Genomic DNA, 17,897 nt, shown 5'->3' with positions numbered 1-17,897 from the left:
CCATTACGGAGTAGTTCGAGTGCACGCCTGACTATTATAATAATAGCATGTATATTTCTCCCATGAATCATGCCCTTATGTGGAGTGATTGATTATACCCCTATTTGATTTTGATGAGCTCAAAGCATTTGAGTATATTTTATGTTGTACTAATGAATTCAATCTAGTGTTTCAGGCAAATATATGTGAATTTATCTTTAAGAACATCGAACTTTGGTTCAAAGAATTTTGGCTAAGTGTTGAACTCAATTAAGCCAAAGTCTGAATCTCGAGTCGACTCCGGAAGATTACGAGTCGACTTTAAGTGTTTCAGAGGTTCTGGCACAAGCTCGAGTCGACTCCAGTACACTACGAGTCGACTCCGACTGAGAACAGACAGAAGGACAGAAAGATGAACTTCAGACCCTGTCATCGAATCGACTCAAGAAGGCTTCGAGTCGACTCCGATGCTTGCCGAGTCGACTTCCGACGGCTCCGAGTCGACTCCAAGAAGTAACAGACAGAAAGATAGAGAAGTGTTTTCTAAACCCTATTACCGAGTCGACTCCAGAAGGATGCGAGTCGACTCCAACGTTTGGCGAGTCGACTCCTAAACATGCCAGAGTCGACTCTCAGAGGAAAGCGGACTGAAAGGCAGAAAACCAAACTCAGTGACCCTGTGAACGAGTCGACTCCGAGAATTCGAAAGTCGACCCCAAGTCAGCCGAGTCGACTCCAGCAAAGTGCGAGTCGACTTCGAGGCAGCTCAAATCAACAGACAGAGGATCGATTTTTCGGGCTCTGAGAACCGAGTCGACTCCAAGAGGATCCGAGTCGACTCGAGAGAGAGATGCAGAAAAATATATCTCTAGAATCCTGAGAACGAGCCATCTCCAAAATAGCGAGTCATCTCCAGATCTTGGCGAGTCGACTCCAGGGTTGAACCGAGTCGACTCCATGTTGGGATGTCACTTTAATTCAAATTCTGAACAGTGGGCGAGTCGTCTCCAGTAAAACATGAGTCGACTCTAGCAACAGCCGAGTCGACTCCAGATCGAGCGAGTCGACTCCGATCCCAACGGATACATTGTCAGGAGATGTAGACTATGCAGAACGGCCACAAATCAATGTCTAACGGCTATTTTTCAAAAGAGACTGTTTAAATAGCCAGAGTAAACAGTAGTAGACAACAAGAGAGCTATTCCATTCAAGTAAAAAGAAATTTCCACCTACCAAGAGTTCTAAAGAGTAAATACAAGCAAAAGAAGGAATAGGTGCATTCAACTCCATCCGACAAGCACTTCCTTCACTTTCAAGGCTCTCCTACTGTCCTCAAATCTTCAATACTTTCCAGAGAAGACCCAGAAATCGAGAAGTCCCTACTTTCCATTCCAAAATCTGTTTGAGGGCTTCTAACCTTTACTTTGCATTTATTGTTTTCACATCTGCTTGTTTAGAAGCTTTCTCTGTGAAATCCCAAATACTACTTTTCTTACTTGATTCAATCCCTGATTGAATCAAAGGTTGTAAGGTTTGTTGGTGAGCCGAAGTTAAAAGCAACGGTGTAAGGGTTTGATTGTGATCCCGAAAAAATAATTGGGTGGTTCTAGTCGGTGAGCATGTGAAAACCGACCGAGTTCGTTGTGATCTCGTAAAAACAACAAGTTGGATTATGAACTTGTAAAACAACCGGCTGTAATCCACAGGATTATAGTGAACTCCTAAGTGAAGCTTGGGAAGTGGACGTAGGAGCAAGGGTTGGCTCCGAACCACTATAAAATCTCCTTGTGTTTGCATTGGCTATTTGTCTCTTCCAATCTTCTCATCAAGAAGCTTAATTAACTTGCTTGCATTAGATTTAATTATTTACTAATCAAGGTTTTAATTGGTCGAGAATTAATCCAAACCCAATTCACCCCCCCTCTTGGGTTGTCTCTTTGGGCAACAAGTGGTATCAGAACCGGAGCTCTTATATTAAAAGAGTAAAAGATCAAAATGATAACCCCTTTTGGATCTTCTCTTAGTGAGGGGCAATCCACGAATAGGCCTCCATTCTTCAATGGAACTAACTACACCTATTGGAAGGCTAGAATGAGGATATTTATCCAAGCCCAAGACTATGATGTTTGGAGCATCATAGTTAATGGACCATATATTCCTTCTATCTATGTAGATAACATTATTATACCCAAGCTTGAAAAAGATTGGGATGATAGTGATAGAAGGAAGGCACAACTAAATGCCAAAGCAATGAATATACTTTTTTGTGCCTTAGATCATAATGAATTCAATAGAATCTCTACTTGCAAAAGAGATATGGGATAGACTTGAAGTGACCCACGAGGGCACGAATCAAGTCAAAGAATCTAAAATAAACATGCTAGTTCATAAGTATGAACTATTTAAAATGGAATCTAATGAAACCATCACTTGCATGTTCACTAGATTTACTGATATTGTCAACGACTTAAAAAGCCTTGGCAGAGTTATACTAACAGTGACCTTGTCAGAAAAATTCTTCAATCTTTACCAAGGTCATGGGAAGCCAAGGTAACGGCGATCCAAGAAGCTAAAGACTTGAACAAGCTGCTACTCGAGGAGCTTCTTGGATCTTTGATGACACATGAGCTCACAATGAAGCAACACAGTAAAGAAGAGTCCTCCCACAAGAAAAAGGTAATTACCCTTAAGTCTACTTCTTCTAACAAGGATCCCTCTTGCAGTAGCAGCAGTGAAGAAGAAGACAATGAGAGAGATGAAGATGAGGCTCTTCTCGTGCGAAAGTTCAGAAGATTCATCAACCGGAAGAAGTCCTTTCATCAGAAGAGAGGTTCCTCAAGTTCCTACAACAAGGATAAAGGTAAGGAAAGAAAAAGTGAGGAAATCGGATGCTATGAATGCAAGAAGTCGGGACATTTCAGAATCGACTGTCCCTTGCTGAAGAAGGGCCGCAAATACAAGAAGAAGAAAACTCTTATCTCCACTTTGACTGACTCCGATCAATCATCATCATCATCGGATGAGGAACAAGAGAAAAAAGCAAATTTTTGTTTTATGGCAAACGAAAATGAGGTAATATCTGAAACACATTTAGATTTTACCTTTGATGAATTGTATGATGCTTTTAATGAACTAATGGATGAATATAAGACAATAAATCTTAAAAATAAAGAATTGAAACTAACTAATCAATCTTACACTCATAAGTACGATAAAATAATTAAGGACAAGGACTCTATCATTCAAAGAAAACTTAGAACTTAAAACAAGCAACCAATTGCTAACTCAAAAAACTAATACTTTAATTAAAGATAACGAAAAACTAACTAAGGAAGTTTCAGAACTCAAAAACAGTAACCGAACTCTAAAAGATAACATTACAAAAGATCTAAATTTACTAAAAACAGAAAAACTGAACTTAACAAAAGAACTTGAAAAATATAAACCTATAGTTGAGAAGTTTCCCTTTAGTTCTGAAAAACTAGAAATGATTCTTAATAGCCAAAGAGCTGTATTTAATAAAGCCGGTTTAGGGTATAAGCCTAACAACAAGCAAAAATTTCTTAAAAACTTTTTTGTAAAAGCCGGAGAAAGTAAAACCAAAAATGTAACTTATTTTTGTTGTGGTAAAGTAGGACATATAGCAAATGTATGTAACCACAAAAAAACTGAAGTTAAAGAATGATTAAAAAGATTTGGATTCCAAAAGGAACCAACATCACTAACTGTTGCGGGATTTTCACCCCGGCAACAGTCCGCACACCAGCCGAGCAGGAAAAGCGACTGCATCCTCACCGAGGTATTGTCCGCTCTGGGGATCGGGGATCGTCGACCGCTCCCGGGGGTCCACCCTCTGGTGGCGCCCCAGGTGGAACCACCCTTTCCACCCCTCATGGTTTTGCCCCCAAAAGGCGCCTCGATGAGAAAAGGTTATTGAGCCCCCCATTTAAGGCACAGACCTTTCCGCTGATTAGCCGATGTGGGACTAAAGTTCGGAACCCCATCCCACAACACAGCCCCCCCAAGCGGGAAGGTCTGTGCGTGGCCGGGGCCCTCCTTCTAGCGCCATCTATTGCGGGGTTTTCACCCCGGCAACAGTCCACACACCAGCCGAGCAGGGAAAGCGATTGCATCCTCACCGAGATATTGTCCGCTATGGGGATCGGGGATCGTCGACCGCTCCCGGGGGTCCACCCTCTGGTGGCGCCCCGGGTGGAACCACCCTTTCCACTCCTTACGGTTTTGCCCCCAAAAGGCACCTCGATGAGAAGAGATTATTGAGCCCCCCATTTAAGGCACAGACCTTTTCGCTAATTAGCCGATGTGGGACTAAAGTTCGGAACCCCATCCCACAACACTAACCTTGAAGGACCCAAGAAAACTTGGGTACCTAAAACTGTTTGATTTTCTTGTGTAGGAGTGTCTTGCAGCCAAGGTCAACAAACACTGTTAGTACTTGGATAGTGGCTGTTCAAGACACATGACGGGTGACAAGGAGCAATTCTTCACCCTAGAGCCTAAAGAGGGAGGTGCGGTGACTTGTGGAGACAAGAACCAAGGTCACATCATTGGCATAGGTAAAATACAAATCACTCCTTCAACCTTCGTTGATAATGTACGGTTTGTAGATGGTCTTAAACATAACTTACTTAGCGTTAGTCAATTATGTGATAGAGATTTTAATGTTCTGTTTAAGCCATCTTTATGCATCATAACCAACTCAATTGACAATAGCTTAGTATTCAAAGGAATAAGACGTGGCAATATTTATGAGTAGATCTTGAAGATCTCGCCAATAATAGCCGTTGCTTAGTAGCTAGTGATTCTAAAGTCACTGATGCAAGTTGGTTATGGCACCATAAATTAGGTCATGCAAGTATGGATACAATATCAAAATTAGTTAAAAAAGATTCTGTGATTGATTTGCCAAAGCTAAAATTTGAGAAAAATAAAATTTGTGAAGCATGTCAATATGGCAAACAATTTAGAAGTTCTTTTAAATCCATAAATTGTGTCTCTACTACTAGACCCCTTGAACTACTTCACATGGATATTTTTGGACCAACTAGAACCACAAGCCTTGGTAAAAACAAGTATGGCATTGTCATTGTAGATGATTATTCTAGATACACATGGGTCATATTTTTAGCTCATAAAGATGAAGCATTTTCAGTATTTAAGAAATTTCATAAGAAAATAACTAACTCAAGAAATGCTTCAGTTATAGCTATTAGGAGTGATCATGGAACGGAATTTGAAAATCATCTATTTGATGAATTCTGTAGTAAAAAGGGGATAACTCATAATTTCTCTGCACCTAGGACACCACAACAAAATGGAGTTGTGGAAAGAAAGAATAGAACCCTAGAGGAAATGGCTAGAACCATGTTGTGTGAAAGTAACCTTCCAAAGTATTTTTGGGGAGAAGCCATTAACACATCATGTCATATATTAAATAGAGTTCTATTAAGACCAATTATAAAGAAAACACCTTAGGAACTTTGGAGAGATAGAAAGCCCAAAGTAAACTACTTTCATGTGTTTGGATGTAGGTGTTTCATTCATAATAATGGCAAAGATAAATTTGATTCCAAATCTGATGAAGGTATCTTTTTGGGATATTCTACATCAAGTAAGGCTTATAGAGTCTTCAACAAAAGAACCCTTATAATTGAAGAATCCATCCATGTTGTTTTTGATGATTCTAATGATGCTTCCTCCAGCAAGAGAGTAGTATTTGATGATGATGCAGGAATAATTGAAGAAAAGATGGATCACATGACTCTACAAGAGGATGAACCCAAGCAAGTTGAAGAAACTATAACAAGCCAAGATGTAATTGCCGAACATGGGCTTACAAAGGCTTGGAGGTATGCTCACGGTCATCCTAAAGAATTAATCTTAGATGATCCATCTCAACCTGTTATAACTAGAGCCTCTCTTAGAAACTTAAATAATCATCTTGCATTTGTTTCACATTTAGAACCTAAAAACATTGAAGAAGCTGAAAGTGATGTAAATTGGATAAATGTTATGCAAGAGGAACTTAACCAATTTACAAGAAATAAAGTATGGAACTTAGTTGAAAGACCCACTGAATACTCAATAATAGGAACTAAATGGATATACAAAAATAAACTTCATGAAAATGGAGTTGTGGTTAGGAACAAGGCTAGACTAGTAACAAAGGGCTATAATCAAGAAGAAGGTATAGACTTTGATGAAACTTTTGCTCCTGTAGCTAGACTTGAGGTAATTAGATTGTTACTAGCATTTGCATGTAATAAAGATTTCAAATTATTCCAAATGATGTAAAAAGTGCCTTCTTGAATGGGTATATTAATGAGAAGGTTTATATAGAACAACCTTCTTGTTTTGAGAATCATCAATACCCCAATCATGTTTATAAACTAAATAAAGCACTTTATGGCCTAAAACAAGCCCCTAGAACATGGTATGAAAGACATAGCAAATTTCTATTAGACCATGAATTTTCTAGAGGAAATGTTGATACAACTCTATTTTTGAAAAAGAAAAACAAAAATATGTTGGTAGTGCAGATTTATGTAGATGATATTATTTTCGGTGCTACTAACAATCGTCTTTGCGAAGAGTTTGCTGAATTAATGCAGAGTAAATTTGAGATGAGCATGATGGGAGAATTGAACTACTTTCTCGGACTTCAAATTAAACAATCCAAGGAAGGGATTTTCATCAATCAAGCTAAATACATCAAGGAAATGCTAAAGAAGTTTGATATGGATGGAAACAAGTCAATTGGTACTCCCATGAGCTCATCATGCAAACTAGACAAAGATGAATCAGGTAAATCAGTAGATCAAAAGCTATATAGAGATATGATAGGATCTTTACTATATCTTACAGCAAGTAGACCTGATATCATGTTTAGTGTATGCATGTGTGCTAGATATCAATCTAATCCTAAGAAATCACACCTAATTGCAGTTAAGAGAATTTTTAAATATCTCATAGGAACAAAAAACATAGGTCTATGGTACTCTAAAGAATCAAGCATAAACTTAATAGGGTACACTGATTCAGACTTCGCTGGTTGTAAACTTAATAGAAAAAGCACCAGCGGGTCTTGTCAATTTTTAGGAGGAAACTTAATTTCATGGTTTAGCAAGAAACAAAACTCGGTTGCACTATCTACGGCTGAAGCCGAATATGTTGCTGCCGAAAGTTGTTGTGCTCAAATTTTATGGATCAAGCAATAACTTGAAGATTATGGCATTAAACAAGATAAGATTCCCATAAATTGTGATAATACAAGTACCATAAATCTAACTAAAAATCCAATTCAACACTCAAGAACTAAACATATTGAGATAAGACATCATTTCATAAGAGATCATGTATTAAATGGTGATGTGATGCTTGAATTTGTTTGCACTGATGATCAACTTGCTGATATCTTCACAAAACCCTTGAGTGAAGATCGATTTTGTATTCTTAGAAGAGGGTTAGGAGTGATTGATCCATTCTTGTGATACTCCCCTATAATTCATTAATTTTGATGATTAGCTTATATTGGATATAGGATTTCTCGTCTATGGTCATCAAATCATTTCTTAAGTCCTAAAGATTTCTATATCTCTCTTCTTTGGCACGGAATTAACTGAGTTTTTTGGTTATATGCCAGAGTTCGAGTCGACTCGAATAGATTTTAGAGTCAGCTCGTGGGCGAGTCGACTCGCGCATATTTAGGAGTCGACTCGAGGTCGAGTCGACTCGCGACTTACCAGAGTCGACTCGAGGTCGGAAATCCGACTTTTAACCCTAAGCGGAATGTTTTTCTCTTCACTTCTATTTTCGGCCGACATTGTTCCAAAACCCTAGAGTCGTCTCCGACCTCGTCTCCGACCCATTTTAGGTCCTTTCCCTCGAGTTTTCTTCCATTTTTCTTGTCCATCCCTCGATTTTTAGGTCAAAATGCCTAGAAAAGCCGTTGTCCCGAGCCGGAAGAGACCTCTCTCCGCGAGCGGCATCGAGCGATGGTCCAAGGCACGGAACGAACCCGTGAGGCTACCACTTCCGGTTCCTTCCCCGCCTAGGCCGGTTCCCTCACGTCCGTGCGCCGGGAGGGTTGTCTCTACCGGGAGAAAAGTCAACTTTGACTTTCTCTCCCGGAAAGGGTTCATCCTAGGGCATCATCTTAGGGCCCAAGGCTTAGAGTTCTTTTGTTCCCTTGACCTCCCTACATACCCAGGGTTAGTTAGGAAATTTTACGGGACCGTCACACGGAGTGGCGGTGGTATCCAAGGGACTGTGGCAGAAGTCCCTATTTTCATTTCGAAGGACTTTATTGCTCGAGTCCTCCATCTCTCTCGAGAGGGGATTGCTCCCATACATCCATCCGATAGGACTGAGGCCCTTACGGTCATCTTAGGGAGCCCACCTCAATCCTCCATAGAGGAGGTGTTTGCAAATCAGCTTTCAGCTGAAATACGACTCCTCCTAAGTATCATCTCTAGGACTCTCTTTCCTAAGACTGGGAGGTTTGACTTCATTTCTGAGAGAGACCTAGGATTGATGTTCCACATTCTACAGGGCATCCCCCTGAACTTCCCCAAACTCATTTATAGATATATCTGTGAACCCCTAGACAAACCTAGGTTGAGTCTCCCGTATGGCATGCTTTTCACACTCATTTTTAGGAAGTTAGAAGTCCCTATCCCTGAGGGAGAACCCTCTCGCTCCCTCAAACACACTGACCACATGGGTGAGGGAACTCTCCACCAAATGGGTTTCCACAAGGTGGAGGGAGTCTGGGTTAGAAGAACATCTTCATCCACATCATCTGACCCTACTACTCACCATTCACCTAGTTCTGACCAGGACCACTACACAGCTCCTCCCACTTTTCCTTCCACTTCTGATCCTTCATTCCCATCTACTTCAGCTGGACCATCTACAGCTCCACCACCTTAGCAACCTCTAGAAGTCCGGATCAGCACTGAGCAGCTCCAGGAGATGAGACGGGAGATAGTGAGGGAGCTGAGAGATGATATATTGAGAGAGCTACGAGGTCCACTGAGTGCTCCCTCCACTGACGTCGTTCCCTCCTTAGCAGTGGTGTCCAAGATGATAGCAGACCTTAAGGAGGAAATGTACAACATAAGGAGCCTAGTCCAGGTCAATACTGGAGCCTTAGCGACATAAAGGATGACACGAGGAAGATGCGAGACAGCATCAGAGAAGAGCTGGCAAGCCAGAGTCAAGGTGCGGAAAGGCTTGCAAATGCCTTAATCTTCAAGCTGGACACTATTCAGAAGAGTGTGACCCAGCTAACTGAGATACAATCTAGGGCCACCTCTGAGATCATCGCACAACCAGAAAATATATCTGAGGGGATAAGCTCGGTCATGAAACATGCTAGACTGATTACGGGAGCCACATCCTCCACTACTAAAAGACCCTAGTGTATTTTTGATTTTATGATGTACAGTCCCTTGAGGACTTTTCTGATATATATTCACATTTGTACTCAATTTGACTTTAATACAATGAATAGAAATTTTCTTTCAAAACTGTGCAAATTGACTTCTTATCTTTTTCTGTGTTTTATGCATTTTTGCTATGATGACAAAAAGGAAGAAAAAATATGATGAATTGAAATGTAAAGAAAATCACTAAAAAGAAAATTCTTAAAGCAAAATGTAATTTGTTCTTAGTGGATTCAATATCTCGAGGCTCATTATCTCTCTGTTGGGGCTCCTCAAGGAGTAATCTCCCAAATCTATTCAAGGGATATTCGGAGAATAGTTGAATCATACTCAAGAACAAATTGTCAGATTTTTCCTCTGAAAGTAAGAATTTAACCTCAAAAGTTTCAAAATATTTAAAGTAAATTCAGAAAACTTAAACAAAATTGAATGCACATGTTGAGGGAGAGAATCTGAAATCTTAAGAAAGCAAATTCATTAATCACATATAAGCCAAACAATTGATTGCATGATTTGAAGGCTTATATAATTTCAAATGAAAGAGGGAGCTTTAATTTCAGGATTTACTGTTTCATACCTTTTAATTTTGGATAAATTAAATGACTAGACATTTGAATTCATTTCAAAACTTTACTATAAATTACCTCTTGGTTGAGCAATTCACTTTACAAATACTCAATGTTTTGTCATCATCAAAAAGGAGGAAATTGTGGAGTGATTGATTATACCCCTATTTGATTTTGATGAGCTCAAAGCATTTGAGTATATTTCATGTTCTACTAATGAATTCAATCTAGTGTTTCAGGCAAATATATGTGAATTTATCTTTAAGAGCATCGAGCTTTGGTTCAAAGAATTTTGGCTAAGTGTTGAACTCAATTAAGCCAAAGTCTGAATCTCGAGTCGACTCCAGAAGATTACGAGTCGACTCTAAGTGTTTCAGAGGTTCTGGCACAAGCTCGAGTCGACTCCAGTACACTACGAGTCGACTCCGACTGAGAACAGACAGAAATACAGAAAGATGAACTTCAGACCCTGTCACCGAGTCGACTCAAGAAGGCTTCAAATCGACTCCGATGCTTGCCGAGTCGACTCCCGACGGTTCCGAGTCGACTCCAAGAAGTAACAGACAGAAAGACAGAGAAGTATTTTCTAGACCCTGTTACCAAGTCGACTCCAGAAGGATGCGAGTCGACTCCAACGTTTTGCGAGTCGACTTCTAAACATGCCAGAGTCGACTCTCAGAGAAAAGCGGATTGAAAGGTAGAAAACTAAACTCAGTGACCCTGTGAACGAGTCGACTTCGAGAATTTGGGAGTCGACCCCAAGTCAGCCGAGTCGACTCCAGCAAAGTGCAAGTCGACTCCGAGGCAGCTCAGATCAACAGACAGAGGATCGGTTTTTCGAGCTCTGAGAGCCGAGTCGACTCCAAGAAGATTCGAGTCGACTCGAAAGAGAGATGCAGAAAAATAGATCTCTGGAATCCTGAGAACGAGCCATCTCCAAAATGCCGAGTCATCTCCAGATCTTGGCGAGTCGACTTCAGGGTTGAACCGAGTCGACTCCAGGTTGGGACGACACTTTAATTCAAATTCTGAACAGTGGGCGAGTCGTCTCCAGTAAAGAGTCGACTCCAGATCGAGCGAGTCGACTCCGACTCCAACGGATACATTGTCAGGAGATGCAGACTATGCAAAACGGCCACAAATCAATGTCTAACGACTATTTTTCAAAAAAAATTGTTTAAATAGCCAGAGTAAATAGTAGTAGACAACAAGAGAGCTATTCCATTCAAGTAAAAAAAAAATTCCACCTACCAAGAGTTCTAAAGAGTAAATACAAGCAAAAGAAGGAAGAGGTGCATTCAACTCCATCCGACAAGCACTTCCTTCACTTTCAAGGCTCTCCTACTGTCCTCAAATCTTCAGTACTTTTCAGAGGAGATCCAGAAATCGAGAAGTCCCTACTTTCCATTCCAAAATTTGTTTGAGGGCTTCTAACCTTTACTTTGCATTTATTATTTTTACAACTGCTTGTTTAGAAGCTTTCTCTGTGAAATCCCAAACACTAATTTTCTTACTTGATTCAATCAGGGGATTGAATCAAGGGTTGTAAGGTTTGTTGGTGAACCGAAGTTAAAACCAACGGTGTAAGGATTTGATTGTGATCCCGAAAAAACAATCGGGTGGTTCTAGTCGGTGAGCCTGTGAAAACCGACCGAGTTCGTTGTGATCTCACGAAAACAACAAGTTGGGTTGTGAACTTGTAAAACAACCGGCTGTAATCTACAGGATTATAGTGAACTCCCAAGTGAAGCTTGGGGAGTGGACGTAGGAGCAAGGGTTGGCTCCGAACCACTATAAAATCTCCTTGTGTTTGCATTGGCTATTTGTCTCTTCCAATCTCCTCATCAAGAAGCTTAATTAACTTGCTTGCATTAGATTTAATTATTTACTAATCAAAGTTTTAATTAGTCGAGAATTAATTCAAACCCAATTCACCCCCCCTCCCCTCTTGGGTTGTCTCTTTGGGCAACACCTTACTTCTTAATCATGCGGATTACTCGCGTGTCACATTTGTTTAGAAACAATTCGCAATCATGATTGAGATGTTGCCAATTGGAAGAAGAATTTGAAATATAAAGAATTCTTCGTGGACCTTCTAGGTCGGCCACATGGCAAGTTTTGAGTAGTCAGCCTGCGACTTTGTGGCGAACCCTCATTGGTTGGTTTGCCACATCTAATATGGTCGATTCCGAGGTATATCACTTGCCCTCCACTTCTAAGGATGAGCTGACTTAATTAGCTTGGATAAAGAAAAAAGTTCTCCTTCGATCAGGCTAACTAAACGAGATGAGCTATAAATCTAATCAGTCGAGGTTGTCTTGTCAACTTCAAAAATTTTCTGGAGACTGCATTTATGATTCATGTTGGTATCTGCCCTTCTAGGAGCGGTATAATTTGCCATAAGTTTTTTGGGGCGATAGTTGGATGCTTTGACGGTAGCAATATAAACGTTAGTTCGGGATCAATGCCTGGTCGACACATGATATTAGTTGAACCAAGAACCCAGATGGTCGCGTTAATCTAGGTTGCCCTAGGCTCTATATAATGCAGGCGACCTAAGCTTTGTCTCCATTTTGAGATTTCTACACTACAGTCAGTCGTTTGGAGAGAGGTTGAGAGAGAGCTAGCATTTCATCTTCAAAGTCCTTTCTCTCTTTCATTCTCGGCTAGAGTTCCTTCTCATCCTCGCCACCGATGTTTGTCCTTCCATCCCTTCATCGGAGCTTCCTCACTTTAAGCCTCTGGTAGGTCCTCTTAGTATCTTACTTTGGTTCGGTAATTTTGAGATTTACACCCCTTGCTCTGCTATTTTCTTCTCTCGCTTTTCTTTGTTTATTTTAGCTGGAAGAAATGATGAGGAAAATAGCATAGTGGTCATTGGATGATGAGCCTATGGTCCGGCGCTCTTCTAATTGAACCTCCGCAAGCTCAGAGGCACCCTCATTGGTGACTGACTTTGCCCCATCTACTAAAAAAGACATTTTGGAAGAGCCAAACCTAAAGAGGATTCGTTCCTCCAAGTATTGTACTCCTAGGGGCTTCTCTCTGGAGTTGCCTAGCTTTTTTTGGCTAAGTAACATCGCATGGGAAGGATCAGCTTGCCCTTTATAAGGAAACTCTAAAGGAGGGACCAAAATTTTCAATTTCGATCCTTTTTGCCAAGCTCCTATATAGTATCAGCTTGTCCCGACTCAGCTTGCCCTTTATGAAGGATTCTTTTCCTTCATCATCCTCCATGAATACACTCCTATGTAGTTGTTCCGAGCTTTTTCCACTTGAAGGAGCATCCCCAAAATAAGAGTTGGTAGCACCTCTCCGGCAAAAAGTGTTAGATGTATGCCCTAGAAGCCAATCTGGCGGACACATTATTAATTCTGGGACATAAATTTGTACTTGACTTTATTAAATAATAAATGGGCATCTTATCATTCATATTGTTTATGCGTCTATGAATCGTCCAAGAAATTAATAAGATGATGATATATATTCTCAACTCTGAGCCATGTATCATTGGTGATTAATTTATAAATGCTCCTGGTCAATGGATTATCACGAGGACGGTGATCGATCCGATCAGTGCACGGATTGCTTTCCTTATGGATGGATGAGACTCGAGTCCACAGTGTAGGGACACTGAAGTGATAGTGCAGGTGCTTGTTAGAGAACAAGGGTACTGAGTGTGACCAAGACAAGAAGTCACTTGGATGTCTATCCACTCGTCAGTGACTTGCTTGATGTTGCAGCAGTGTGACTGGTCCTTTGACCTGGGTGCTTCGGCTACTCACAGTGAGGTTATTGTAGTTTGACTATACGTATACATGGTCTCTAGTCATATGGATCCCTATAGTGTAGATTGGCTGCAGTAGGTTCACTGTAGGAGTAGGGTATGCACTGGAGTCTATCGACCTTGATAGAAGAGGAGTGATCCTATGTAATTTATAAGACTGAGTTTTAAGATCTTGGCTAGGGCAGAATATATAGTGGAGAAAGAGTTTTTCCACTATCGAACTCAAGTCGAATAAATCTAGACATATGACAGACAACGGAGTTTGACGAGTTATCCATGACCTCCGGTCTGTAGGGATCCACGATAGAAAGACTGTATCATACGATAACTGCACCTAGAGGTTCATCATTCTATTCTGCTGGGTAGCCACTACATACTGCTAGGTGTCACTGGTGGATGGTGAGACTCAAAGGGATCGTCTCGATGGTCGATAATCCCTGGTGAGTTGAGTTGAAATTGTTTCAACCTATTGAAAGGAGTTTTCAATGATATTATGATAGAGATTGCAATATATCTCACTACCGGTCAGAATAGAATCTATGGGGTCACACACATTAGAAGTATTGACCGATCCGATGGTTGAATTGTGATTAAGAATCACATATGATCAATTAGATTGAGTTAGTGGTTAGAAGAAGGAATAATTACAATCGGATTGCAATTTAATTTAATTAATTGAATTTAATTAATTGGACTTGATCATGAGTCCTACTTGGAGTGGGATTCATGAAGTCTTAATTGGATTAGAATTTCAAATTAAATTAGAGTCCTACTTGGAATAGGATTTCTAAAGTCCTAATTATCTTAGGCTGAAATTTGAACATGTCCTGATTAGATTAGGATTTTCTCAAGTCCTAATTAATTTTAATTTTAATCTAATTAATTAAATGACTCCTAATTGGATTAGGATTGAAGAGTTCAATAGAGTCATGGTTCGATTAAATCCTAATTAGATTAGGATAAGGAGGAAATTGAAATGGGTTCATATAAATCCTATTTTTAATGGGATTAGACTCATGCATTAGACCCAAACCATCTTACCACTTAATTTGATTAAATGGCTAATTAAATGGGATATGAGGGAGGGGCCCACGCCCCTCCCCTAGGGAATTGCGTGGAAGAAAAAGGAGGGGCATAAGCCCCTCCTTGCTACCGAATAGAAGAGATAAGGGTGAGCTCCTAAAAAATAGGAGCTCATCCTTATCTCATGGGAAATTAAAAGGAGGAGGGGTTTTGGCCCCTTCTCTCATGCTATTTCTGGGAGTTCACGGCAGCAAGTCCCCATCTCCATTTCTCCTTTCAGCCATAAGAGCAAGGGAAGAAAATAAAGGTGGTTTCATCTCCTTCCTCTTCTTCTTTTGGTTCTAGCGCAAGGGAAAGTAAAAGGCTGCGAAGAGCCTTCGTTTCTTCTTCCTTGGCACTTCTTCTTCCTCCTCTCAAGCCAATCAAAGGTTAATTCAAAGGAGAGGACTTCAGCCATCAATAGCCTTCTCTGCAAGGGAGCTAACACCTCGGAGAGATCCAAAGGCTTCGATCGACTCACTACTTCGTGTGGATACCTGTAGAGGCCGGACGCGTGTGCAGCTTCCACTGAACCTTCATCAAATACCACGTGAATCAGATTTGCGGAGACCATCTACCCGCATAAGGTGAAGATCTGATCTTCTTAATCATGATTTTAAAATAATTTAATAAGAATTTAATCCTGATCTATCTATAAATGGTTTTAAAATACGTTCATGCGATGAACGGGATATGTACATGTATTTCCGCTGCGTATCTAAAATTTTTTGAATTTTCGGCGGTATGTGACATATCCTAACAAAAAGGACTGCCGCATTCTTCTATTTGGCCCTTCATGCATGGCTGGAAGGGTGAATTCTTCTATATGACCTTGGAAGGGGGTTGGGACTTCTCAAAGCATGGACCATGTTGAAGAAGAAGGTGATGAATTTGTTTCCCATTCTTTTGATGAAGAGTAGGTGACAGTCAATATCTTTCGTGGTATGCAGAGGTGGTCCTTGGCCGAACTACTTTTCGAGGCAGTCGTGGTGAATGCTGGCCTTAGTTTGGCCTCTACCAAGGATAACTTCTTGGTTTGACTAAACTTATTTTTCTTTCAACTGTCAATGCTTGGCTTCTCTAACCCACTTTCTCTTTTGTTTTCATAGGGATGAAGTTCGCATGTTTAAGGCTACCAGAGAAGCCACTAGCAAAAGAAAGTCTAGCAAGGATGAGGCCAGTCTCTCAAATTAGAAGACATCATCATCTGCTCCACCAGACCTTAAAATCAAGCTCTTGTAGCTCCAAGCTCGATGAGTACTACTTGGGCCAAGGTGTGGCCCAATAAGGTAGGATGTCCTAAGGTGGAGGTGATTGCCTCAATTTTTGTTCATCTGCTAGTCCCATAGGCTCCTAAGGAGATGGTTCTCGAAAGGGCTTCCGAAGATGCACCGACAGTTGTCCAAGGCTACCTTGGATCCCACAGTTGTTTTGGTGGCTGCCTTAACCTTAGCAACCATTGATGGAGCCACATCAATCCTAGGGCTTGCTTCTATATCGGCACCTGCATCGACTTTTGTCATTAAGGCTCTAGGAGTGTCGACCTCCTAATTGTCCCCATCATCACCTTAGGAGGTCGAGCTGGATATCTACTGACTAGGGTGGTCAATCGGAGCTACCAATTCATTTATCAATACCCCCAAAATCTCATGTGAGATGACTAGGGGTTTGATGTCTTTGGAGGACGAGAAGCACCTACAGATGATGGAAGTGGGGAAACTCATCGATGCCACTTACGTTGAGGCAATTGAGGTAAGCCTAAGGCTCTAAGATTTTACTTCATTGTATTCAACTTTTTTCTTCATCATTTGATTTTACTTATTGATTGTAAAATACATACATCGTCTAAGCTATTTCAGCCATCCTCTCGATTTAACCATGGAGGGTAGCGGCACCCAAATGTGAGGCTCGTAAGGCCAAGTGTGGGGGCTTTGGTACAGTTGGAGCTGGCGATAGCTCGAAAAGCAAGAGAGCACGCTAAGGGACAAGCTTGTCTTACTGAGAAGAACGCTCACTCTACCAGGATTGTGCTCTTTGAGGTGTAGGAGAGGCTCGAAGAGACAAAGAAGAAGTTAGAGAAGGAGACAGCTCAGCTCAAGGAGGCAACAACAGAGGTTGAATGCAAGATTTTTCAAGCCGAGGAGAAATTTGCCTGAGTAAGAATAGGGCAGTTTAAGCTATGGAGCAAGTTGTCGGGGCAAAAGGGAGAGTTGCTCAAGCTAAAGAGAAAGTTGTTGAAGCCGAAAGAAGGCTTAGCAAGCGGTTGAGGACAACAAGGGCTCACAAGAGTTTTGCCACAAAATGCTAGAGGCTGCCATAGACTCCTTCAAGAAGGGCTTCAAGGCATGTTGGACGATGATCAGTGAGCTACATCCTCAAGTCGATATTAGTCTCATTATTCCTAGAATACTAGCTGCTGCTGAAGAAGAGGAATCTTCCTCTGCAGGGGAGGAGCGGAATAGGTTTTTTTTATTTTTAGCTCGACCTTGTGGTGAGCTTTCTCTTGAACTTTTTCTTTCCAATTCCAAACTTCTCTAATCCTTTCCATGGCAATGGATGCAAAGAACTTCTCCAGAGTTCTATCTTTTTCTTTTACTTTGGTGTTAAGTGTTGTAGCTCAGACCAACATCGGTCTGTCGGCTTTATAGAGTTCTTTCATCGAGACCTTTATGTTAGCTTCCATAGGTCAGTGCTCGGGCCAGTCGTGGGCTCTTAGGCTACTTGCACCTCAGTTCTAATGGGGCTAAGGTTAAGAACTACTAATTTTCGGGGCTATTTAGTAGCCTTATGAATAGGTGATCGAATGATGTCACATCGACTAACTTCGATTGTTTCGAAAAATTTTTCTAGATCTCGTCATTCGAAGAAAGCACTTCATCGAATTTTGAACTGCCTTTATAAGGGTAATAATTTCATGGTAGTGGCCTCTAGAAGGCTGAGCCTCAGGTTGAGCCTTAGGGAGTATTTCTCAGGGGAAGGCTTACTGTCAAGGGCTTTGAGTGCACATGACATGTCCAACGATCAAACTAGGTGAGT

This window comes from Phoenix dactylifera, chromosome 5 (genome assembly GCF_051530095.1).
Source record: "Phoenix dactylifera cultivar Ajwa chromosome 5, Ajwa_hap1_PhDact_Kaust_v1.1, whole genome shotgun sequence".
Taxonomy (NCBI): domain Eukaryota; kingdom Viridiplantae; phylum Streptophyta; class Magnoliopsida; order Arecales; family Arecaceae; genus Phoenix; species Phoenix dactylifera.
This window is presented reverse-complemented; position numbering follows the sequence as displayed.